The following is a 26,106-nucleotide window of genomic DNA, read 5'->3' as shown; positions in this document are numbered from 1 at the left end:
GAAACTTCTGCGCTGCTGTGAAATTCCTGGACAGGCCTCATGTTCAGCAGCACTGAAGTTTGAGATGCCGTACAGTAGATGTCTTCACATTATGCCATTGCATGTTTGTGCTCGAGCACTGAGTTTTTCAGCGGCTGCCATTTCTAATAACTACAGAACAGGATTGCCTAAATAATAATTAACAATATGAGATTATTTAGTGATATACAGTCAAACGTTTGGAAATATTACTATATTTAATGTTTTTGAAAAAGGTCTCTTATGCTCCTCAAAGCTGCATTTATTTGATCAACAATACAGAAAAAAACTAATTTTGTGAAATATTATTACAATTTAAAATAACGGTTTTCTAATTTAATATACTATAAAGTATAATTTATTTTTGTGATCCAAAGCTGAATTTTCAGCATCATCACTCCAGTCTTCAGTGTCACATGATCCTTCAGAAATCACATATACAGTTATCAACGCATGCTGGGAAATAGAAATTCCAGCCCAGTTTCGGTTAAATTTAAGTTGGTCTAAATGAAAAGAAACAAGTTCATAAAACTCAAAACAATGAAACACTTTTAGATTACTTAAAATGTGTCAGTTTTGAGAACTCAATACATTTTTGTTTAGAAAAGAAATTGAAGTTTATTTGATTGAACTAATAAGTTTAATTTGAGTTGGCTCTACTCAAACCAATTCATTATTTTGAACATTAAGGTTTATAGTGTATTAATGCTGGAAACAGTTGGCTGATTTATTTTTTTGTGAAAACCTGTGATACTTTTTTCAGGATTCTTTGATGAATAAAAAGTTAAAAAAGAACTGTGTTTATATAAAATAGAAATATTTTGTAAATATATACACTACCATTCAAAAGTGTGGGGTCAGTCATTTTTTCTTTCTTTTTTTTTAAAAGAAATGAATACTTCTATTCAGTAAGGATGTGTTAAATTGATAAAACATGATAGTAAAAATGTATATTGTTAGAAAAGATTTATATTTTAAAGAAATAGAAGTAAAGTATCACTTTAAAAAAAGTATCAAAGGCTCAACTGTTTCCAACATTGATAATAAATCAGCATATTAGAATGATTTCTGAATGATCATGTGACACTGAAGACTGGAGTAATAATGCTGAAAATTCAGCTTTGATCACAGAAATAAATTATATTTTAAAGTATCTTAAAATAGAAAACCATTATTTTAAATTGTGAAATATATTTCGTAATATTACTGTATTTTCTGAACGTTTGATCAAATAAATGCAGGTTTGATGAGCATAAGAGACTTCTTTCAAAAACATAATAAATAGAAACGTTTCAACATTTTGACCGGTTCTGTATATATATTATACATTTTCCAAAAACTCGGCCACTGGTAAAGTTTCAGCTTATAGAAGGGAGAGCAGCACTTCTGTAAATTGGTAAATCAGTCAGTCAGCAATTATCGGCTGATGCAATTTTGCCCTAGTTATCGTTATGTTCTGTCACTAATTAAAAGGATATCCGGGACAAATGTTTTTTCTTGTATGATTTGAAATGGAAGAACAGGGCAGGTGCTGAAGAGAGTGTTTGTTTTCCTACGACAGTCTCATGGATTCAGGTTGGGCTTTATATCCTTAGAAAAACTAAAAAGAATCCAAACAGTATAAAAGTATAAGTCTGCAGATGTATATAAGCAGTCATCCTGGCCTCGGGCATGTCACATTTTTCTCTCTCTGATTAAGAACATACTTTAAAGTAGTTTCAATCATCTGCTTTGTTCTGAGTCTTGTGAGAATATGATCTTCAGGTTTGTGAACTGCATTGAGACGATTAGTGAAATATGTTAGAAATGTTTCACTGGTGTGGTAGTTTCCTATTAACATCTACAGACTTGTGACATACTAAAGCCATGATGAATGATGGTTGTTACTGTATAAGACCCACATTGAATCTGAGCAGAATGGAAATGCCTATACATTACTAAATTATATTTAATAATTTGATTCCCTGCCCCTTGATTTGTTTATGAAATATTTCAGCTGATTTTATGCATTCAACTGTAGCAATATGAATGCAGTACTCTCAGCTTCGGAAAACATATTTGACTATTTTTGAGTCAAGCTGCATAGAAATAGATGAAAAAAAGAGCAGATTGCTTTCATCTGTCTCTGGTTATTGCATCTAACAGTAAGCGATTGGCGGTTGCATTATTTCAAGGGCAACCCATCTGTGGATCACAAGTTATTGGATCTCATGATCTCCTGAACCGGGTTCAATCACGTCTGTTCACGTTGCCTCAAGGTTAGAGAATCTGCAAGAACAATAACAGATGGTTTAATGTAGCCAGATCTGTGAGAACCGCTGCAGTCCGGCGTGCATCGCGCAGCTTCTGCTAGGCTAGAGAAAGAACAGGTAAGCATCAGCTCGTCTTACACTCAGGATGTGAAATGGAAAACAATCTGGACCTTGATGAAGCTTACTCAACTTCCACGCTGGAAATAATAGCCTGAGGAAATGCTGAGGATCATTATGTTCAATTTCGCGCAGTTTGAAAAAAACAAGTGATGTTATTCCGACATCATAACATGTTATTCCTTAACGAGTAAGGTGCACTATGTACAAATTTTTCAGTAAAATATCCAAAAAACACTAGGCCAGTGTTATATATTTTGTTCAGTTGAGTACTTACAATATCCTAAATATTCCCAACAATTTGTAAATCGTGAGAAAATTGGGACGTGGGGGAGTCATATCTGCGTTCCCTCGGTTTCAGGTTTTATTTTGCAGAAACGCTTTACTCTCACTGCAGTGTGAACAAGTGTCATAGCAGCCGCCGAGAGAACGCACAGAGTAACGTCATAACATCATTTCCAACACACTCACATGTGTCTGATATGATAAACAGAGCTGCGTTACCTCGTACTCATGACCGGAAAAGCAGAAATGGCAACAGTGCCATAATAAAAGTCCCGCTTGTTTTGCGCTCTTCTTATTAACAATCGCTCCTGCTCTGCTTCATACTACAGTAACGTTAATAATCACATCCATGAACATGATTTCTGCCCAAGTCCAATCCCGATTTCTACGCCTTTGTTTTGAATAGGCAACCTCCAGTGGACGGAAAAGTTACATAGTGCACCTTTAAGTTAGTCAAAAAAGAAACTTCTGTAAATCCATTCATTTTGCTCCCAACATTCTGACTTGCTTTCCTCTATGGAAATATTGCCCTTTTCCATGCACTAAAAGTGTTAGTCCAGTTATTCTTAGCCTTATTCATGCAGCGATTAACTCAAATATGGGTAATTATTAAAAATCCATGTTTGAGCTGGTCCAGTCCATTAATCAGCAGATAAGGTGCACCGCTGCTATTTACTCGTATTTAGTGCTATCTGATACACTCAAAAAAATGATTCAAGCCCTTCTTAGATATGACACATTTATATTGTGTTCACTTTATTTACATATATCTAATTAGGGTGAATACTTATATATATTTAATAAGTCTAACCTAAAATATATAAACAGCTTCATCTATGAGATTTATTTTAATTCGATTAACTCAAATTAATTTGGGCTTTGGAGCGCGGCATTTGAGCATGCGCATAACAAGCTCAGAGAATGGAACAGAACAAGCTCACGGTGAGGCCACCATTTTCTCATCTGGTGCTGCGAGGACTGTTAAGGCGAATTCCTTATTGGTAAGTATTCGTTTTTTTGTAGTTAAGAATTTACCTCACTGTCAAATAATGTGTATATCGTAATTCTGAGTGAAATATGCTACAGCTGTGAAAGTTATGCGAGGTGGATTGTTCAGAGTGCTTGCGATCGTTTTGGCGCCGTTTACTTGTTGCTGCCACTGAATTTGTGCATTGAATTGGACCTGATTAACACGAAAAATAACAAATTTCGACATATAAGTTAATCGTGTATGTGAGATGTTCAGTATTTCTCAATCTCCAAATGACTTTAAGCCCTGTGCGGGAAAATACACGAAAACACGATCCAAAATGTATTTTATGGATTAATGTATGATCCCTTAACATTACCCCCAAACCTAAACATAGCAATTTTATACAGAATATAAAGAGAATAACACGTAATGGTCAGAATGTGATGGAAAATTACGATTTTAATAACAATATAGCATTAAAAAGATATTTTGAACGGCTAATCCTACACCTAAGTTACCTAAACCATTTATTATAAATAAAAGCACAACAGACAGACCAGTGTAACGTTAATCACAATGATTTATTTATTGCAAAAATGTCAAAAGCGGTACCAAGAGTAGTTCAAATGACGATGTGTTGCAGTCGCAGTACTCTCTGGTGGTATATAATAGATTTGTATGAGCACTGAGCAGGGTGTAAATTATTAATCAGTGAAAATATTAATCCGGCTTCAGTCCGTGAAGGCGCGCTTTTCCCATTTTTCAAATACAAATCAACTGAAACACGGCATGTCACAATCTGTGACAAAGCAGGCGAGAGCCAATGAGCGTTCGATGTCACTGCCGTAAATCATGTCGTAACACTTCATGAGGGCGCGGTTTTTTTATTTGAAATTTGAAAACATCCCAATGTGCGCGGGATTTGACATTTACGGTCGCTGATGAGTATGGAGATCAAGATAACTGGACAAAGGGCTGAATTTGGATCTGTTCCACGCAAACGTATGGATTCTAAAGAGTTGGATCACAGCGAAGTAATAAAATTGATGTGTTTTAAGAATTTATGTTTTGTTTTTGTGTATCTTATGATCGACATTTCCCACACAGACTAATCCGTGGCGCTGCGCCACAGAATCAACACCGGCCGCCATATATTGCGAGTCGTTATAATTTTTTAACGCTATTTACAACACGCATATTCGTTCAGCTGCAGCCAGAGCCGTTGAAACGACATGCTCTGCTCTCATATCTTAGGGCGGCGCGCGCTGTCCATACATTTGAATGGATACACAACAACAGCTTCACTAATACTATTCAGGTATTTGCAGCAATGTTTGGTAAACAGTACAGCATAGTGTGCATTGATTATTACGTCAACCACATGTACAGTATCATTTTATTATGGAGAGTGATGGAGATACAACGTCGTTAATGTTTTTCTTGTATTTAGCCCTCAGGTATTCCTTAATCGTTCACACTCATACTCATTTATGGTCAAATGTGACCGTACACCTTTTTTCAATTAAATAAATGTTCTATATTTTGGTTTAATAATATTTATTGAAAAATTTGAGGAGATATTTTGGTTCTAAATAAACCTAATATTTATGCAATAATGGTCCATTAATGACCATATAATTATTATTATTATTTTTTTAATTCTAAAAATGTTCTTATTTATATTACACTTTTGTAGTATTTAAGGTTAAAATAGAGAATTCCAATGCAACAAGGCAAATTAGAGTCATTTTGTGGCTGGAATAAGAAAAAAATTAATTTGTAATGCAATTACCCACTATAGGTACCTACATGGCTCTTTAATATAATACATATTTGACATGATCAAACAATAGATTTCTTTAAATGTGAAATTGTAAAACGTTAGTAACTTGCATCCTAATATTTTTAATTATACTTATATAAGTGAATATTAATGAATGCAAGCTAATATAATTTAACCCAAGAAAAGTTTAAAATAGTGCTAAACAGGCAAACTTATTTTTCCTTATGTACTGTAGGCTATATACATATGAATTGATACAATTCATCCTCCAGGTCCTGCACATTCTTCAGTTTTCCAGCATCTTTTGCATATTTGAACCCTCTCCAGCAGGGACTGTATCATTTGAACAGGATTACATTTTTCTTATTTTGTTTAAATATAATTTTTTTTCATTTAGTACTGCCCTTCGGAAGCAACAGAAGATACTTACATGTTTCGTGGAAGACAAATTAAGTACAATTGACCTCGGATCTTCAAATTCAAAAAATCTCAAAGTCATACAGTCACTGCTGGAAAGGGTTAAAATATGCAAAAGATGCTGGAAAACTGAAGAATGTGCAGGACCTGGAGGATTTTTCTGAAGAACATTGGGCAGTTTAACCGCTCAGTAAACAAGGGACTCGTGAAGAACCATCACAAAAAATAAAAACAGTCGTAGATCATCCAGGTAACCATACACAGTATTAAAGGGTTAGCTCACCAAAAAATACTAAAAACACATTTGAAATAGTTCATGTGAGTTCAGTGGTTCTATTGTAATTTTTTTGAAGCGAAAGGAATACTTTTTGTGTGCCAAAATAACGACTTACAACAATATCTAGTGATGGGCCGATTTTAAAACACTGCTTCTTGAAGCCTTACAAAGCGAATCAGTATCAGAGCGCCAAAGTCACGTGATTTCAGCAGTTTAGCCGCTTGACAGGAGATCCGAATCACATTTAAAATTGGCCCATCACTAGATATTGTTGTTTGGCACACAAAAAAATTATTGTCGCTCTACAATATTAAGGTTGAACCACTGCAGTCACATGAACTGTTCTAAATTAAAAGCAATGCAGTTTGCTGATTACTTTTGAAATAAAAAGGGTACAATTCAGCTTGGCTTAACCAGAGTGTTTTGTGTTTTTGTCCAGGCCACTGAGGATGCAGAAAAGGAAATTTCAAGCACCGTCATGGGGATTTACACATTGCATAGAGATTCTTACACACCACACACACACATAAAAAGTACAAATGTGTTTATTTTTGATACACTTACCTTTTTTTCTTTCTTTTTTTTAATGGAAAACTAAGTGAACGAATACATGTATTTCTACTTAGTGGTTCTAGTTTTTCCTAGTTATACAAAACATGGTAACACTTTACAATAAGGTTGTATTAGTTAACATTAGTTAATGCATTAGTTAACATGAACAACACCTCTGTTCAGCATTAGTTAATCTTTGTTAACGTTAGTTAATAAAAATACAGCTGTTCATGGTTTGTTAATGTTAGTTCACAGTGCATTAAGTAATGTTAACAAGATTTAAATAATGCATTAGTAAATGTTGAAATTAACATTAACAAAGATAAATAAATGCTTTATAAGTGCAGTTTGTTATTAGTTCATGTTAACTAATGTAGTTAACTAACGAACCTTATTGTAAAGTGTTACCAAAACATAATAGTCAAGTTTGTTTTGACTTTGCAATATTGATTAGTTTACATAATGACATGCACAGAAAAAGTACAGTTTTTTTTTTAAAGTGAACCAATACATGAATTTCTAGTTAGTGGTTTTAGTCTGTTTCGAGTAATACAATTAATTAAGCCATAAATGTGTATGTTACTTGTATTAAGGGGTCAACTTTTAATATTACATTGTGTTATTAATAGTCAAGTTTAAAAAATACATTTTACAGTAAAACACTTGCAAACCTTTTTGAGTTTTAAATAAAAAATATTTCAGTCAATATTTGTCTTGTGTCTGTGGGGTACAAAGAAGGATTTCTTCATAATATTTGATTTTCCAATTAAATGTTTTAATTAAAGTTTGACAAGCATGAAATCATTTGATAAGTGTATATTTAATTTTAAGTATTTGATAAAATTGAGTTGGACCAACCCAATTAAATTGGTTCAAACTGAGTTGGACCAACCCAATTAAGTTGGTTCAAACTGAGTTGGACCAACTCAATTAAGTTGGTCCAAATTGAGTTGGACCAACTCAATTAAATTGGTTAAAGCTGAGTTGGACCAACTCAATTAAGTTAGTCCAAATTGAGTTGGACCAACTCTATTACATTTCATTGCGTGAATTAGTTTTTTATGAGTTGGGGCTACACATATTTATTGGATGGAAAACCTGCCCTCAATTAAATTGAGTTTGTCCAATGAGTTATTTTTTTGAGTGTATTCAGTTACCTACAACGGCATGATTCAAAGCAATTAATGCAAATTCCTGGCTTTAACATTTTGAGTTTTGCAAGTTGAATGTCAAAGTTCACATGTAACGACACTGAGCCTCATGAGACGTGAGCAGAGCAAATTTAAATAATTAATTCATGGCTAAATTCGTTAATTTACGTAATATAAATGATTTACACAAAGTTGTGTTTGATGAATGAGACGCAAGCTTGTTTCTGTCACGCAATACAAATATATAAAAAATGACTTTTTATCATTCAATTCAGATTTTTTCTGGAATTCTGAGTTTAAAATCTTGCAATTTACTTTTTTGTAGAATTTTACAGCTCGCAGTTATGGCTTTTTTCCCCTCAGAATTCTGAGTTTACGTCTGGCAATTCACACTTTTCCCCCTCAGATTTCTGACTTTACATCTTGCAATTCTGACTTTCTTTTCAGAATTCAGAGTTTTATATCTTGAAATTCTGAGTTTACATCTCACAGTTCTGACTTTTTTCTTCAGAATTCAGAGTTTGCATCTTGCAATCCTTACATATCACAATTATTATTTTTTTCTCAGAATTCCGCATGTGCATATGGTCCGGTTAGTTGTTTAAAAATGTTGGGGGAAAATAGAATTGCAAGATGAAAACTCTGAATTCCGAGAAAAAAAAAGTCAGGATTGTAAGAAAGTCTGAAAGAATTGAGATAAAAAATTGCAATTACCATTTTTATATTTCATTATGTGATGGAAATAAGCTTCCATAGTAGATCTCTACTGTACATATTGTAAATTTCTAGCATTTATTATTCCACTTAAGTGCAGAAACAAAGCTGTTTTGAAACGCAGCAGGAACGTTATACCTCCCAGACTGTGATTACCTCAGTTTAAAAAACCCCAGACTTTCCCCTGCGGCTGTAAGGGCACCTGTTCAGGGTTGATGCATGTCACATTTTACGGTTTATATGTCAGCAGCACCCAAAGAACCTACAGGGCAGAGTCATAGAAAGCCGATTAGACCTTGTGCGTTGTTAAATGAAGTGTTGTGTGGGCTCAATTTGCAGTAATACCTTCTAGTTTAGATCTGTTTTGTCTTTATGTTTAAAGATGATGTCTCTTCAGTGCATTGAATGCTTAATTTTTTTTTTTTGAGTATAACATTTTTTATTTTTAAAACAAGCAAGATTTGCCGTGAACTTCTTTTTAGTTCAAATGAGTCTCACCAGGATTAATAGTCATATGTCTTCTTAAGCTCTCACGGTACATTTGCATTGAGCAGCTCATTTCATAATTGGACTGAGACGTGACTTTAGGGCATTTTTTGGAGTCAAGTTTCCTTTCTTTGAGCTTCTTTAAGTTTGAAATATGAATCTGTGAAAGGAGAGATGATGACAGAGAGAAAAGGAACAGCACCTGAGGGTGTCGTCGTGTTGAAAAACCTGGGAATTCCACAGTGCTCTTTTAGTGGACATCTTTCCTCTAACTTTCATTTACCTGAGAGCTGGAGAACCACTGTAGTAGTAAGATTGCATTGCTGTGTTGTTGTGTGTCTTTTCAGAGTTGACAAGGTGATATTTTTTTCACAGACAGATTGCATTTTTTGACGCCCCGAGTGGTGCAGGAAATCCAATATTATTTCAGTTTGTTTATTTGTAAAATATATTGACTTTGATGTGTAAGGCCTTTAAGTAATGTAGTGGTTCCCAAATAGTGGGATTAGGTTGTGTTAATTTAGTTTTTTCCCCCCTAAACGCCAACCGAAGCTTGTTAACCCATCATTAACTGTTAACTGACAAGATTGTTCAATTAGAAGTAAATTAAATTAAAATGGATAAGTGTCTGTGACCCATTAAAAATAACAACATTTGTTTGCCTGCGGTTTAGTTTTACATGTGCATAACAACATGAGGAATATGAGGATTCACACATTGTTGATTCATGCTCTTGCAGCGCTTCTGTGATCGGTGAAAACAGGATAAAATGTTATATATACATTGGTGTTGGAACCATTGTATGTGGGTGGGAAAAGCCCCTCCCACTTTTTACGATCAATGATATTGGACCCACTCACTTTTATCTTCTCTAATTCAGCACATGTCTGTTTACCTACCCCTAACCGATAAACACTTATTATTAAACACGTTAGACGCTTTATTTCCAATTTTCTAATATTTTCTTCATTTCTATTGAAAATAAATGCCTTTCCGATCTGATATGTGATGGGAAAAGGGAGTAGAGTGAGTTCGGCAAAAGGCGGATTTCAACCTCAGTTCGATTTGCGTCAAAACTTGATGCCATGTCCTCATATTACCTCTACACTACTGCCTCTCTTAATGATATGGTGATTTCCATAATTTTGTCTTTCCCAACCAGACGTTTAGCACACCAGACGGTATATTTGTACTTCATGTAAATGGCATCGACTCAAGTAAAAATTTTCTGAGAGAGGACCCACCCACATTTTTTTTTCTCCTGACGCCCATGACTATATATATATATATATATATACTTGTATTTTTCATTCTTGTTCTGTTCTGAATACTGTTAAATTGAAAGGATTTGTGAGGGAACTAAGGGCCCTTTCACACCTACCTTGTTTGGTCCGGATTTTCTGACTTTTCAGTTTGGTCCAAAATTACAGGTTTGAAACCTCCCCCTGGACTAAACAGACAAAATTTGGTCAGACGAAAAGAGGTAGTCTTGGTCCTGAATAAAGGTTCGGTTTGTTTCTAGTGTGAAAGAATTTTCTATATGGTTCGGACTTTCAGACCATTTACAGGAAGTTCCTGTTTATGTTTAAATATTATAATTTTATTTTTAAATTTCATCTAGGCTATATTGATTATGAAAAGTGAAAAGATGCACAGTATGTCAGAAGACAGAAGGTCAGAAAGGATTTTGACCCCTTCATTAAGTTTTGCTTTGTAGAAAGCCTTTCTTTAAAGTGAATTTCATTTTGTATAAATTGTATCTTAATTTTAATCAATGTTTCATCAGCCAATTGCCTGGATTTAATAAATAAGAAGCAAATAGGCTATAGCAGACAACAATCGTGACATGGAGGCGCCGGCGCGATCACTTGCATTGCTCTTGAACATGTCTCATAAATAAACTGATTCTCAGCGTATAGGCTACTTGCCTCACAGACATCAGAAATATGTGTATAGAAAACTTGAAATGTCCACTTTTAAACGAAACAATTCGAAACGAAAATAAATAGTCAAGCAATGCGCACGGTTCACTAGTGGCAACGATATGCGTCTGTTCATTCATTCTTGTCAAAGACGCTGACGTCAGATGCACGTCCGTTTACAAACCAATCGATGTCAAGATGCAGCCCACATGATGATGACGAGTGGACGCAAGTGTGTCATGTAAAGTTCTTTAGTGCGCTCGCATAATTGCAATGTGAAACCAAAATGAACCAAATGTATAAAATGTATCAAAACATGAACTTTGGTTCGGACCTTGTGAAAACGCCCTCAAATAGCTCATAGATATGTTTATAGCTATGTTTATAGGGTTTATTTACTGGTATTTCCACATTTTAATAAATCTGACTTATACGAGACTTATACAATTGTGTTTTTTTTTGGGGGGGGGGGGTATTTCTTTAACCATGCAGCAAACGTTTCAAAATATCTTGAAAAAATACTTAAAACAGAGTTAATCAGTCAAAATTCATACTGTCGGCTAACGGTTAACCAGTTGAGCATCCTTAAGTGGGATGTGACTTAAAATGGGTTGCAGGTCATGAGCCGCAGGGAACAAACAATGATAAATGCAAATAATCAAATACCAACTATATAATCTTGCATAGTTAGGATAGCAAAAAGGGAGAAGAAAACACTTGTTGAAGTTGACGTCAAAGGGCTGTTCAATTGGATTAGTGTCTCAAATCCTCAAAACTCATTAAAAATCAATAAGATAAAACACGACCCAGGGTTCACTTGGGGTTTAATAGACAACTCATATTCAGCACTGAAACTATGGGATGAGAGTTTTTTTTTTTATCTAAATTGAGCTGAAAAATGATAACATTATAACTTTGAGACATTTATACTGTTAATGAACTGAACTGAATCAACATTGAACTGAACTGAGCTGAATAATGACAGTCTTCTGTAGAGCTGCTATACAGCTGAAATCGAATGTTTCATATTTTCCTGCTTATTTATGTGAAGCTACTCTGAAAAAAATCTGTATTGTATTAAGCATTATAGCAATAAATGTGATTTGATCTGCAGTGAGGATAAACATGGTCTGTTTTGACCACATTGTGTTTTGTGCGGTGAGTTATTGGCTTCTAAGAGTATGAAACCATTGAAATATAATTCAATTTTGGTACATTGGGTTTGTCTGCCATAGAGGAAGCAGTCCAGTTTTCCCTCTCGGGTTTCCACCTCTACTTCCTGTTTCCCACCTCTACTTCCTGTATGCTGCCTTCTCTTAGTTTAATTGGAGGTTGATGAGTTGATAAGTGCGAGTGTGTCTTCATCTGAAAATTCCTCCTTAAACTTGTATCCTCTCTTGCATTCAATTACATGACAAGTCATTTCCTTTACCCAAAGAAGTTCTGATGGTATCCGAGCGCAGAGGATGATGGGATATATGGGTAAAGCATGTTTGCATGCATCAATGATGTGTAATTTTCATATATTATGGTATTTACATAATTGTTTGAATGTTGGCTTTTATTATATTGATGTTATGGTTGTTTTATTAAACACAATAAGTTCCTGCCTGATCATTTCTGTTTCCTTAACTTCATAATAGGGATTCATGATTCAAAGGTGTGAAATACACACAGCGTTGAACAGTTCATAAACCAGCGTGTTTATCATTTAAACTCATCCGTGTTTGTTCTTTCCAAACCGTGTCTCTTGAAATGACAATGCGAGCTTCAGTGGTCAACCTCTGGAATGCATCTTTTGTCTCTGCATGTTTTCACAGCGTATTCTGTGTGTGTGTGTGTGTGTGTCTGTGTGTGAATAATCAGCCTTTCCATTCAGTGACATCGGCCACGTACACACTGCAGAGTTGTAGGAGTGACAAACACATTTAAATGCAGGAGTGAATCCACTGAAGTAGTCTGGTTTCATGTAAATATGTAATGCAGGCGTCACTCCTGAAATAATTGTGATAGTTGACCTTCTCACAGCTATAAACATGAACATTGATGCAGTCCGTGTAGTCTGTTTGGTGTTAGCCGTTTTTGACCAATTCTGACATATTTTCGACATGAGGCAGCATGTTTTGTTTCCACTTTATTCAATGCTGCTTTAAAGCAGTTGAACACTGTAGATTTCATAAAAAATTATTTGGGGGCGTGAATTCAGTTGTTGAATGCATTTGTCACTTCACTTAAAATAGACGTCAACTGATTTAAAATGAAATACCAAACTTAAAAGGGTCATGACATTAGAAATTAAATTTGCCATGATCTTTTGATATATAAGAGGTCTTTGTAGCATTAAAACATCCTGCAAGTTTCAGAGTTTAAAACGCCCTTCTCATTATAAACAAAGCATTTATTTATTCAAGCTCCAAAAACAGCTCGTTTTGGATTTTGGGTGATCTGTGATGTCACATGAGCAAATATATTTTCATATGACCGCCTTCAGAGCAAGACATCGACCAATGTTTATATATCATCGCCCACTGCCGTTCAGTTGCTTAAAGGGTTAGTTCACCCAAAAATGAAAATTCTGTCATTAATTACTTACCCTCATGTCGTTCGACACCCGTCAGACCTCCGTTCATCTTCAGACACAAATTAAGATATTTTAGTGTAAATCTGATGGCTCTGAAAGGCCTCCATTGGCACAATGGCACGGTTCACTCTCAAGACCCTTAAAAGACACTAAAGACGTTGTTACAAAGTCCATCTCACTACAGTGGTTCTAAAATAACTTTATGAATCGGCGATAATAGTTTTTGTGCGCAAAAAAACCCTAAATAACAACTTACATAGTGATGACGGTTTCAAAACACGGCATCATGAAGCTTCGAAGCGTTATGAATGAGCGAGCCGAACCATGATTCGGATCGTGTGTCAAACCGCCAAACTGCTGAAATTTGGCGATTCAAACCGCTGAATCGACTCACTGGGCCCTATTTTAACGATCTGAAACGCAAGTGTCAAAGCGCGTAGCGCAAGTAACTTTGTGGGCGGGTCTCGGCGCTGTTGCTATTTTCCCGGCGGGATAAATGGCTCTTGCGCCCGGCGCAAATCTAAAATGGGTTGGTCTGAAGTAGCTTCATTATTCATAGGTGTGGTTTGGGCGTAACGTGAATAAACCAATCCGAGCGTCATCCAACATTCCCTTTAAAAGCAGGTGCGCAAGTTCCATTATGGATTGCTATTATTATGGCGTATTTACCAGGCGCACGCCAGGAGCGGTTCACAGCCGAGGAGACTGATGTGCTTGTAAGACAGGGGTCGGGAACCTTTTTTGACCAAAGAGCCATTTTTTCATTTTTGGTTAATGCATTTTTCCAAAAGAGCCACAGAAAAAAATAATATTAAATTATTATTAAAAAACATGCTTTTTTCCCCAATAAAATTTCAACAATAGTAATTATTAGGTCCATAACTAAAAAAAACACATATGCAGAAAACAATAAATAAATTGCAATATGGAATTAATTGTGCAGGGCTTTGTGAGGTTGAGTTATAAATCCTCTTTGTGTGAGTGAACATCTACTGTGTTTACGTGAATACTCGACTTGGCATTTTGATATATTTCTGTAGTCTATTAATCTGACGTGCAGCCGAGGACAAAGCTGTGCTTGTCCGTGTTGCGCTCGGAGCGCGTGCACAACATCCTGTCAGTAATTCAATTGTCTTTTGTGACTTATCACGCTTTTATCATTCATTTTCGTCAACTGAAATCTGCGTGGATTATCATAAATACACATTTATTTATCACAAGGGTCTCTGCGGCAAAAGCGAAAGTACCCGCGGGTGAAATGTTTCGAAATGTCTCTTTCCACAACAGACCACCAGTTTCAATAAAAGGATATATTAAAGTTTGTATAGCCTACTTTTATATTTTCGCTGCTGTTCTAAAAATGGTTTTCGGTTACCTTAAACAAGCCACAGCTGCTTGAATCCCAGAGCAGAAGCTGTTACCACAGAAACGCAAGTGGTTATTGTTTGCTGTCGCGAGACTCGCGACTCGCGACACTCGCTAACAGCACTGAACGTGCGCGGCCGGTACAACTTGAATATTAGTTATTATCATACGTTTCATTAACTTCGGTTGGCTGTACAACAAGGGAATTGTAATTGGCTGCTTTTTTTCTGCAGAGAGAGGATCTCTGTTGATGTGTCTAATTTTTTTTTTATCGATCATTTACAGGGTGAGAGATGAGCCACATTATTTTTGTCAAAGAGCCAGGTGTGGCTCGCGAGCCATAGGTTCCCGACCACTGTTGTAAGAGCAGTGAAAGACAGAGAAGTGAAGTTGTAATGTTGTACATTATGGTAAAGGTGATTTCACAGTCTTTTTTTTTCAGTCTTTCAGTTTTTTCAGTTTTTCAGTCGATTTTTTTTCCTGGTTCTTGACGGACAAACCAATTTGTCAGATGTCCTTATATACATATATGTCTTGCCACTATTGGGCAAACAGGTCTTATCCTTAATTATTACAATTAGCCTGAATCATTTGTAAGCTAGATTTATGCCTATTTTTTCACATCTTCGTGGCACACCACAATGATTTCCGTCATCTCATGTGTTAATATTTTTTTAGTGTAACAATTTATGATTTGCAAAAATAACTGTTGCATCTGTGTAGATTACATGAGCAAAGTGTATGCGCGTTGTGCACGTTATACATTATGGTCAAGCATGCGCCCTTAAAATAGCATAATGAACAACGCGCAACGCGCCACTGACTTTAGACTAGTTTTTTTCTGGTCAGTGGCGCAATTGTTTAATGGAACAGCAAAATAGCACCAGGGATTGTTTGCGCCGGAACACGCCTCCTTTTTTGCGCTGAACCGCCCAGGTAGCGCAAGTTCATTCACTAGTTTAGCGACGTCCTTCTGTGGAGGGAAAAGCGCGCTTTGCGCGGGTGCAAAATAGGAATGACACATGCGTCGGTGTACAAAGTCAATTGCGCTGGGTGCAAGATAGGGCCCACTGATTCATAACGCTTCGAAGCTTCATGATGCCGTGTTTTGAAATCGTCATCACTATGTAAGTCGTTATTTAGGGTTTTTTTGCGCACAAAAACTATTCTCGCCGATTCATAAAGTTATTTTAGAACCACTGTAGTGAGATGGACTTTGTTATGACGTCTTTAGTACCTTTTAAGGGTCTTGAGAGTGAACTGTGCCATTGTGCCAATGGAGGCCTTTCAGAGCCATCAGATTTACACTAAAATATCTTAATTTGTGTTCTGAAGATGAACGGAGGTCTGACGGGTGTCCAACGACATGAGGGTAAGTAATTAATGACAGAATTTTCATTTTTGGGTGAACTAACCCTTTAACGGCTGACATTTGCCTACACTGATGTGAGCGTCGCGTCAAAAGCAAACAGAACCCATTATAATGACTGGTGCTGTCTACACTGATACATACATATACGTATTCAGTTTCTGACATACTCCACACACTTGAGTCTGTCGACAACAGGACAAATGGAAGAATGAAAGAACGTTCACTTAGACATGTCCAGTTTAAACAGCTCATTTGCATTTCTGTACAAAGAATTCCAGCGTCGGAAACAAGTGGATGGTTTATTTTAATGGTAGCCCGGATCGTGTCAGAGGATTATATGTTTGCTAAATGGAGCATTTAGTTTTGTAAACGAGGCACAGTGAAATGGAGAGTTTGCAAAGAAACTTTAGTTGACAGATGAAGCTCTAACTGACAGCAGCATTACACTATAAGTAAACAATTTCACAATGCTTTGTCTGTAAATGACGGTTGTGTATGGATTATGTTTTCAAAACGCTAACTCGCATGCAATAGCGAGTGTGCGATGACATGTTGCCCATGCAATGACATTAGCCAATCATAACGGTGGCCTTTTACTGACAACCCTTAAAGGAGCCGCACCTTAAAAACAGATAATTTTAGACTGAGGGGCAGGATGAAGATAGAAAATATTTTTTCTGCATATCGTCGCTGTCCGATGAAAACCACGTATGTCCATTTTGCCGATTTTGAGATTTTTTGACGGATTGAATGTCCAGGTTCATTTCCGTATACAGTATGCTTCACATATCTAAATGGCCAATGAAAAGTTGTGAAATCATGTCATCTGATTTTCACGTATATCCATTTGGTGTCAAAGCTGTCAATCACGCCGCGTATCTCCCGCCCTGTGGAAGCATCTCCCCGGTCTCGTGAAGTTTCATCGAAGCTCAGCACTGGATAGCCGAAAGTACGACATTGAAGCTCTCCACAGTTTAGTTCTAATCTAGCTCTTCGGAGATTAGTTTGCTTGCTAGTATGTAAATAAACTCGGTCTCATTGATAAGATTCCAACTTTTTTTTTCTTAGTCAAACTGATCAAATTATAGCCTGTAATGCTACTGTCATGATTGTCACTAGAACATGCCTCACTCATACTGCGATCACCGCTTGCCAGAGGCTGAGAATGTCCAGCACGTATTCCTCTGTCAATATGAAACGCGACTTGGCCATTCTAATTAATGATTGGAAGAACGCGTATCGACCACCGTTACTGTAAAATATGCACGGATGTCCATTTAAACAAAATTTTGGTCAAATGTGGATTATATCATTACACTGGCAAGAATATGGTTACATGTAAAGATGCCGTACCAAGTATGACGACGCTACATTCAACTGCTTTTGAAATACAGTGTTTTTTTTTCACTTCCTGAAAAGTAACCGTTTTGGACATAAGTGAGTTTCATCGGGCAGCGACGATATATATGTTTGTATATAATAAAACCTTTATTAACATTGTAAGTGAAACTCAAGGAACATTTTAAAAATATATATTTTTTAAATCTATGCCATGTCCCCTTTAATAAAAATGACAAAAATACAACTAAGTTGCTAAAACTATAACTGAAATTAAAATGGCAACTAATTTAAAATATTAATAAAACATGGTATATTAATGACACTTAAATAACACTGATGTGAACCAGATGGGTGTTAATTTTCACCTAAAAAAGTATCTTCGGCTCATCAAGGCTGCATTTATTTGAACAAAAATACAGTAAAAACAGTAATTATGTGAAATATTATTATAATTTGAACTAACTGTTTTCTATGTGAATATATTGTAAAAAGTAATTAATTTCTGTGATGCAAAGCTGAATTTTCAGCATCATTACATCAGTGTCACATGAGCCTTCAGAAATCATTCTAATAAGATGATTTACTGCTCAAGAAACATTTATGATTATTATCTATGTTGAAAACAGTTGTGCTGCTTCATATCTTAGTGTAAACTAAAACAAATTTAAGGCTCCATTAATAAATAAAAAGTTAACAGAAAGAACAGCATCAATATGAAATATAAATGTTTTGTAACATTTAAAATATATTTACTTTGATGTATTTTTGCTGAACAAAAGTAAAAAAAAAAAATATTATTAATAATCTTAGTGACCCCAAACTTTTGTATGCGGCTGCAGTGTGAATGTGGCCGATGTTTTCTCTAAATGTATCCAGCCGTCTGTTTTCTGAGTTTATCCGTCTGCTCCTTTGGAGGAAAATTGCATTGCAGCGATAAAACAATTGCATTCCCCTGAAGAGTCCCGTCCTTTGTGCATGAGGTGCGGCTGTGTTTATAGAAAACATAGATACACATCTTGACCTAGAAGTGGTTTAGGGATGTTTGTAAATCCCTCCGCTGCACCACAGCACAGATACTATTGACAGAACCGACAGTAATGTCCCTCTTTAGTGTTTCACGGCTGATTTATTAGACTGCATTTTCCCACTCCTCTAGTCTAGCATTACAGAAACGCTTCGCTTTCACTGTTGGGTGCTTAAACTGATTAACTGTCTGGAAAGGGCAGCGGTGATGGAGAATTGTGGGTAATTCCATGCAGATATGTTGGCATCACACAAAACGGTGGCACAGATGCCAGGCTGTTTAGATGACTGTTGTAAACACTGCTGGAGAGTAACAGTTTTCAGTATCATGACAGAATCGTGGCTGCTTTAAAACTGAAACGATTCCAGTAGCAGCAGCGATTTTTGCCATTGAGTAGAATTTATGAAGCGCTGCATCGCTGATTTTTGAGACATTGTATTGCACGTCACACCTTTTAATCAAATGCACTTTCTTTCACGCCACTGTTCTTTCTTTGTTTCTATTCAGTGTTTAAATCATCCTCTTTATTTTTGTGCCAAAGATTTTAAGAAAACATTAATTTCTAGAAAAACATTAATGACAACATTTTTGTGCCAAAGATTTTTTTATTTAATAATATATATAAATATTTATAACATTTTTATCAAATATATTTGTATTAAAAACATTAATTTCTAGAAAAAACATTACTTACATAAATGAAAATTTTTTTGCCAAAGCTTTTTTTAATAAGAAAACATTAATTTCTAGAAAAACATAATTTGTCAAAGATTGTTTTATTAAGAAAATTAATTTCTATAAAAAACATTAATGACCATTTTTTTGCCAAAGGTTTTTTTTTTAAAATAAGAAAACATACATTTCTAAAAAAAAATATATTTTTTAAAACATTAATTTCTAAAAAAACATTATTAATGACAAAATATTTTGGGGCCAAAGATTGTTTTAAGAAAATGTACATTTATAGAAAAACATTGATGACAACATTTTTGTGCCAAAGATTTTTAATAATAAGAAAATTTCTAGAAAGAACATTATTAATGACATAAAATATGTGTGTCAAATATTGTTTTATTAAGAAAACATTAATTTCTAGAAAAATATTAATGACAACATTTTTTTGCCAAATGTTTTTAATAAGAAAACAATTGATAGAAAAACATTAATGACATAATTATTTTGTGCCAAAGATTTCTTTTATTAAAAAAAAATTCTAGAAAATATATTTTTTATAAAATCTATAATTAATTTTTTTTAGCAAAATACTTTTTTTTGTTAGTAGCTTGTTTTGCTTTAATTGAAGCATAACTTTTAGCTTGGTAAACTTCATCTTCAAAGTAAACTGTAAGATGACTCATGATAATTTTTGAACAGAGCGAGGTCAGTATGAAGATTTCACTGCAAAAACACATCAAGACAGATTTCAGCCTGATGCTGACAGACATAAGCACTTCTACTGCTTCCGGTCGATTCAGCAGCAGAGTTTCCCAGCACGAGTCTTTATTTGTCAATGGGCTGTCCGTCAGAGAGGACAGGTCAGGAAGGAGTGGTCACTGCAGTAAATATGTCAGTGTTGAATGCTTTTGGGAGGGAACTGCTCCACATTTAACATCTTTATGAACTTGATGAGTTCCTGCTGATGTAGTGCGTTGATGTCGCTGCTTTTGTCTAGTATGTAGTAGTTTATATAGAGGTCGCGATTCTTCATTCCTGGGATCAACGTTTTAAGAAATCACCTTTTTTTTGTCAAACTCTAAGGCTTTTTTGTTAAGAGTATCCCTTGTTTATCTTATCAGCGATTTCATTCGATCAGTTGTGACTTGAGTTGTCATGCACCGTTCTTGTACCACAAAAATTACATATTTGGCCTTTAAATAAATGCATGGATAAAATTTTGAATGTAATGATTTAATTACAATTTTATTTGTAATTAACTAGGGGTTAGATGAGTTCTGTTGACATAATAAATGTTGATAACATAAACTTGATTATAATGAAATATTGTTTGTAATTTAAACTCAAATATCTGCATTAATTGATTAAAAAAATAATAAATTGTAGTAATTTAATGAAATTGTCTTGGGAAACTAGTTCCCAGCATGCTTTGTTTTGGACAGGATAAGAAGAGTAAATGCTGAAATTATGGGCCCCATTTTAACGATCTGAGCGCATGGTCTGATGACTTAGGGCGTGTCCTAATCCACTTTTGCTAGTTTAACGACGGCGCACCAGGCACATGGTCAAAAAGGGTTGTACCTATTCTCTTAATGATTCATGGGTGTGTTTTGAGAGTTACGTGCAATAAACCAATCAGAGTCTCATCTCCCATTCCCTTTAGTGAGTGAAGTGACGTACTGCCAAGTTTTTAACCCATCCAAGTGCACACACACAGTAGTGAACACACACACACTGTGAACACACACCCAGTGGTTCACGGGTTCACCCAGCAGTTGGGGGTTCGGTGCCTTGCTCAAGGGTCTCACCTCAGTCGTGGTATTGCAATTCCTGCCGGACCTGAGACTCGAACCTGCAACCTTCGGGTTACAAGTCCGACTCTCTAACCATTAGGCCACGACTGCCCCAAATGATTTAAAAGCCAGTTGTGCTTGCACCATTGCGGATTCGCTATTTACATGGAGGAATTTGTGAGGGGAAAGACTGAATGCTTTTCCAGAGAGGAATCCCTTTATTTTTTATATTTAAAAATGTTTGTGTGCTGCTACGCGTCCCTGTGTGTGTAATAAGCAGAGTGTACACTAGGGGTGTAACGGTACACAAAACTGACGGTTCGGTACAAACCTCGGTTTTGAAGTCACGATTCGGTATGGGTTCGGTACAGCAGTTTTACTAAATTGCTTTTTATTTATTTTAAATAAATAAAATAATAAGTGTCTGTCCTTAAATTAATTAAATTATAACTAAAAGTTTAATGAAGATATTGCTGTAAACTATATACGAAGCCCTTCCTTACTTGCACATTAATATTAAAGGTTAACAACAGAGCCCAAACTATTAGCCTAAATTCAGTTGCTATTTTTTGTAGGTGTTATAATCAACACTCAAATAACACATTGTATGCAAACATGTAAACTTCACATAAGGCAGTTTTTGCTTTAACTTCTAAATCTGATTATAAAATTGTTTTTTTCTCCAATTCGTTGTTGAAATATAATAATTTATACACAGTGATTGTCATTTTCATGACAGGTTTTTTTTAAACATGCATGAAATAATCAAGACATCACTAACAGGTTAAGTAGAATATAGTGAATTGGCTAATATAGAGCATATATTTAGTGAAAGAGTTGATTTCTCTAGTGAAAAAACTTCTGTGGACACTGAATGACTGCCTGAGGTAGGGCTAAATGGGATGCATGACATTGACATTGTTTAGTTTACAAGCAGTTATATTGAGGTCTTTCTGCCGTTGAAACACTGATTGAGCGATTACACCACATATGATACGTGACAGTAAGTTGTAATGTATCCTCAACATACCTTCAGATGTTCATTCATGTTTATTCTTTAGGAAGAGATGATTGATCGCGTTCACGCACGTGCGGCCGCTTGATCAGTCACGCCACATTAAAGAGCATCAAAACAGCATTTATCGTTTGAATTTCGTGATAAAATGGACTGAATACTTAATATGTTCATGTGAGAACTCGGATTGAAGTGTGTTCCGCGCTTAAAACAAGCCGACTGTTATTGCATTCAGAAACAATCGTGCACCGAACCGAAAGCCCTGTACCAAAACGGTTCGGTACGAATACGTATACCGTTACACCCCTAGTGTACGCGCATTGTCCACCCGCCTATAGACACATATTACTAACGTGCCCTTTAAATAACACAAAAAATACTGCGTATTTTTTGGTCAATGGCACAGTCGTTTTCAGCTCCTCAAAATAGCAACGCCCCAACAATGCGCCCGAACACGCCTAGTTTTCAGACCAGCACGCCCATGGGCGAACAGATGGGCGCAAGTGCATTTGTTATTTAAACAACGTGGCGCTGGACGTGAAAATGATAACGGCACCGGCACCTAATTACATTTTCTGTAATTAGTTGGAACAACTTATTTTTTTGGTTTATGCTACTTTCTCTAACTTAGTGTAGTTTATTATTTGAACCAAATTTAATTAAAAGTTGTTATAACTCCAGATGAAAAATATTGCGTTCTTCTTCTTTTTTTTTGAGTGTTCAAATAAGGTTCACTTTCAGTTAGCATGTTGTCTTAGAAGGTAGCCTATGTAGAGCGTAGAGAGCAAAGCAACTCCCTAGGTTTTGTAACAGTCACAGTATTGCTTATGTGAGCGCTTAATCATCTATTTAGGAACTTTGACTCACTAGGCCAGTGATTCTTATGTTTAAGTGTTGATCTGTTGCTCAGTGACCGCTGCTGCCAGCGACCAACAGCAGTCTAGAACGATGATGTTCCAATACCGGAGACGCCCTCATTACGTTTCGTGTTTTTGGGGGGTTATTAAAACATCTGGTGCGACAGTTCTTCCATTGTCCCATCTGACTCTATCCCGAAATCAGTTAGCATGAAGAACCTGGCATTGATTCCTCCAGCAGGTTTCTTCTGGGATTGCATTATTTGGTGAACACAAGCGTGACTACTGTCAGTAAATGTTTAAATGGCTTTCTCACGAATAAATGAAGCAAACTCAGGTCTACGGCAAAATCTAAACATACACATTACACACACAGTATATATTCATATTTTTGTGGAAACTGACACCATACTTTGAAATGGTATAGTTTCAAATAGACACTGCTGTAAATTAGTGGATACGTTTAAAGTGTTTGGTGGGACTCTTAGCTTTTGTTTGAGCTGTGAGACTGATTGCTCTATGGGAAGGGCAAGTTGCTTCCTTCCTGATGTGGCTTGTCATGTCCTCCCCATGCTGGACTTTACACTATTATGCTATGATGATTAAAAATGGAGTGTGAACCGTATGGTTTCCATACCAGCATGGCTTTGGTTTGCATGAAGTCTCTCAGTAAACAACCAGTAATTCTTCTCTGAAATCTTAGTCAGTGCTGGAGAGCAATATAAATGTGATGTTACAACATTTATAATTTTTTTGGTCTGTTTCCAAAGTGTCAAAAGTTCTGCCAATCGTGCCTCTTTTTCGGAACATTCCAAATGTTTGAATTCCTGCAGTGATTCTGTGCAGCAATGACGCTTGATTTCCTGCAGGTTCAGCATCTGCTGTGAGTCTAAAGCAGATTCATTATTCTGTCTTTGTGAGTGTTTGGTTGCAGAAGTGATTGAGTCAGGGATAGGAATTGGAAGGAATTTTAAGATTCTGGTTTTGATTGTGAACAATTCAGTAACTAAACTCAACTTTTCAAGCCCCCCACCTACATGCACCCGCATAAAAACATTGTAATTAATACAGTACTGCAACTTCTGAACCTCAATGACCTTCTCTTTGTGTTAGTAATGAAGTCTCTTAGGGTGCGTTCACACTTGTCATGTTTGGTTGGATTAAAACGAACCCTGGTGCGATTGCTCGGTTAGTGCGGTTCATTTGAACATATGTGAACACTGCCATCCGAACCCTGGTGCGCACCAAACAAGCGGACCGAGACGCTAAAAAGAGGGGTCTCGGTCCGCTTCCAAACAATCTCTGGTGCGGTTCGATTGATATATGAACGCAACACGGACCAAAGACATGAAAACTAACCAAAAACAGGACGTGATGTCACAAGATACAACGCTACAAGTCAGCTGATTTGACGATGCAGAAAGATCGGTGTATCCAAAATGAGTTGAGGGCAAACGTGGAGCAACGAAGAGGTAAAGTGTCTCATCAATATATGCAGATCTTCGTTTCTGCATACAACGGAGGAAATCCTGCTGCTGTTTTGAATGTTTTGAACATTTTATGAGCTCTTCGTGAGTTCTCAGCTGGTAAAAATAAAACCATATGCACACGCATAAAATGATAGCGTTTAATCCTGCACACAGCATTGTTTTGAATGTTCGGTAAGCAGCTCCGTTGCGAAATATACGTCATAAAAGCCGACCAATCAGGTTGTGACCGTATCCCTATGCCTTTGGTCCGGTAACTTTAGGTTCGCAGTTAAAAATGCCAGTGTGAACGCTAAGCGGACCAGGACTATATGTTTTGTTTTTGCTTTTTGGTCCGGACCAAACGAACCGAACTACAAGTGGGAACGCACCCTTAGTGTCTTATCTTGTTTGGCTTCATACTGTTATTGTGAACAGGGTAGCACTTTATTTTACACTCCTATTTCCCATGTACATAGTATGTTCTCATTATAGAAATTACAATAACTAGGTACTAACCCCGAACCTAACCTTATCCAATGTAGTTCCCTTATATTACCCAGTACTTTTTTAGGGAAGTACACTGTAAGCAGAGGCAGATTTGAATGCAGCTTCCAGAGTGTACGGTCACACCGGTGTGATTAATGTTCAGTTCGTCACATGATCAGCTGCTAAATTAAAATCTGTGTTCGCACTTTGGCTGGCTCTGAGCCAGAGAAGCTTCATATATCACTGTCATAAATCACAGCTGTTTAGTGTTTTCAACCATATAATGCTTATTTTACGATTCTGACATTTAAATAGAGATAAGTACAAGCAAAAACATTTATAGTTTGTAAAATATACATTGATGTCAATGGAAGTGGCAATAATCCTTTCAAATATAATTTGATGACGTACTTTATCTGATGGTCTAGTCAACACCTTGTGTCGGTAACTATAAAGTTTACTCTAATCTTAGAATATTGTAAGTACAAAATGAATAGTGCCCTAAAGTTGTCGTCTTTTGGTGAATTTCTTAGTTTTGAAGCTAAAGTTTGTCTCACAGCCTGAGCAATTTGTGCAGAATCATTGAGTATCCACGTGCGTGTGGATATGGGAATCCATCCAAAATGTTACAAAATATAAATGTTTAGCTTTCTGCTAAATTGACTGCTGTAAGTACACGTAAGTGCACGTACTGTAAAATAAAGTGCAACCGAGCATACTGACCCGCTTCCCTTAATCCAGCTCATGATGGAACGACGGTAAAACAATAGTACGCAAATTACTGCATGCCGCTTTCACGGTATCCCATGGTATCTAATGCTTTGGAAATAGTTTGTAGCCCTCACCTGAGCGATACCTTTCAACAATGAGATCCCATTGATGCTTCCTAAGCTCTGTGGCCCATGACTCTTGTAGTAGCAGCAACCAAGATGAAAAATCAGCTGAGATTTATTTAGAGTAGTTTTGTCAAAATGTACCGCTTCAAAAACATACATCAATGATGCTTTTCACGTCACATTTTTTACATTTCAGTACCAACTTGGTATCGCGGGCTGTACTTTTGACAACACTAATTTAGAGTCACTACAAGTGTAGACAGACAGGTGTGTACTATTTCACAGGAGATGTTAAGTGTGCAGAGGGTGTGCACACTTAAGCCCAAAGTATACTTCGGCCGGCCA

At 36.2% G+C, this 26,106-nt stretch overlaps 1 protein-coding gene across 2 annotated transcripts in view; it reads left to right on the top strand.

Annotated features, from left to right (window-relative positions):
- Positions 1–26,106, top strand: part of kif13a (kinesin family member 13A) — a 109,261-nt gene that overhangs the window by 981 nt on the left and 82,174 nt on the right. The gene's annotated exons all lie outside the window — the stretch shown is intronic.

The sequence above is a fragment of the Gobio gobio genome, assembly GCF_949357685.1.
Source record: "Gobio gobio genome assembly, chromosome: 15".
In the NCBI taxonomy this organism is placed as follows: domain Eukaryota; kingdom Metazoa; phylum Chordata; class Actinopteri; order Cypriniformes; family Gobionidae; genus Gobio; species Gobio gobio.
This window is presented reverse-complemented; position numbering and strand designations above follow the sequence as displayed.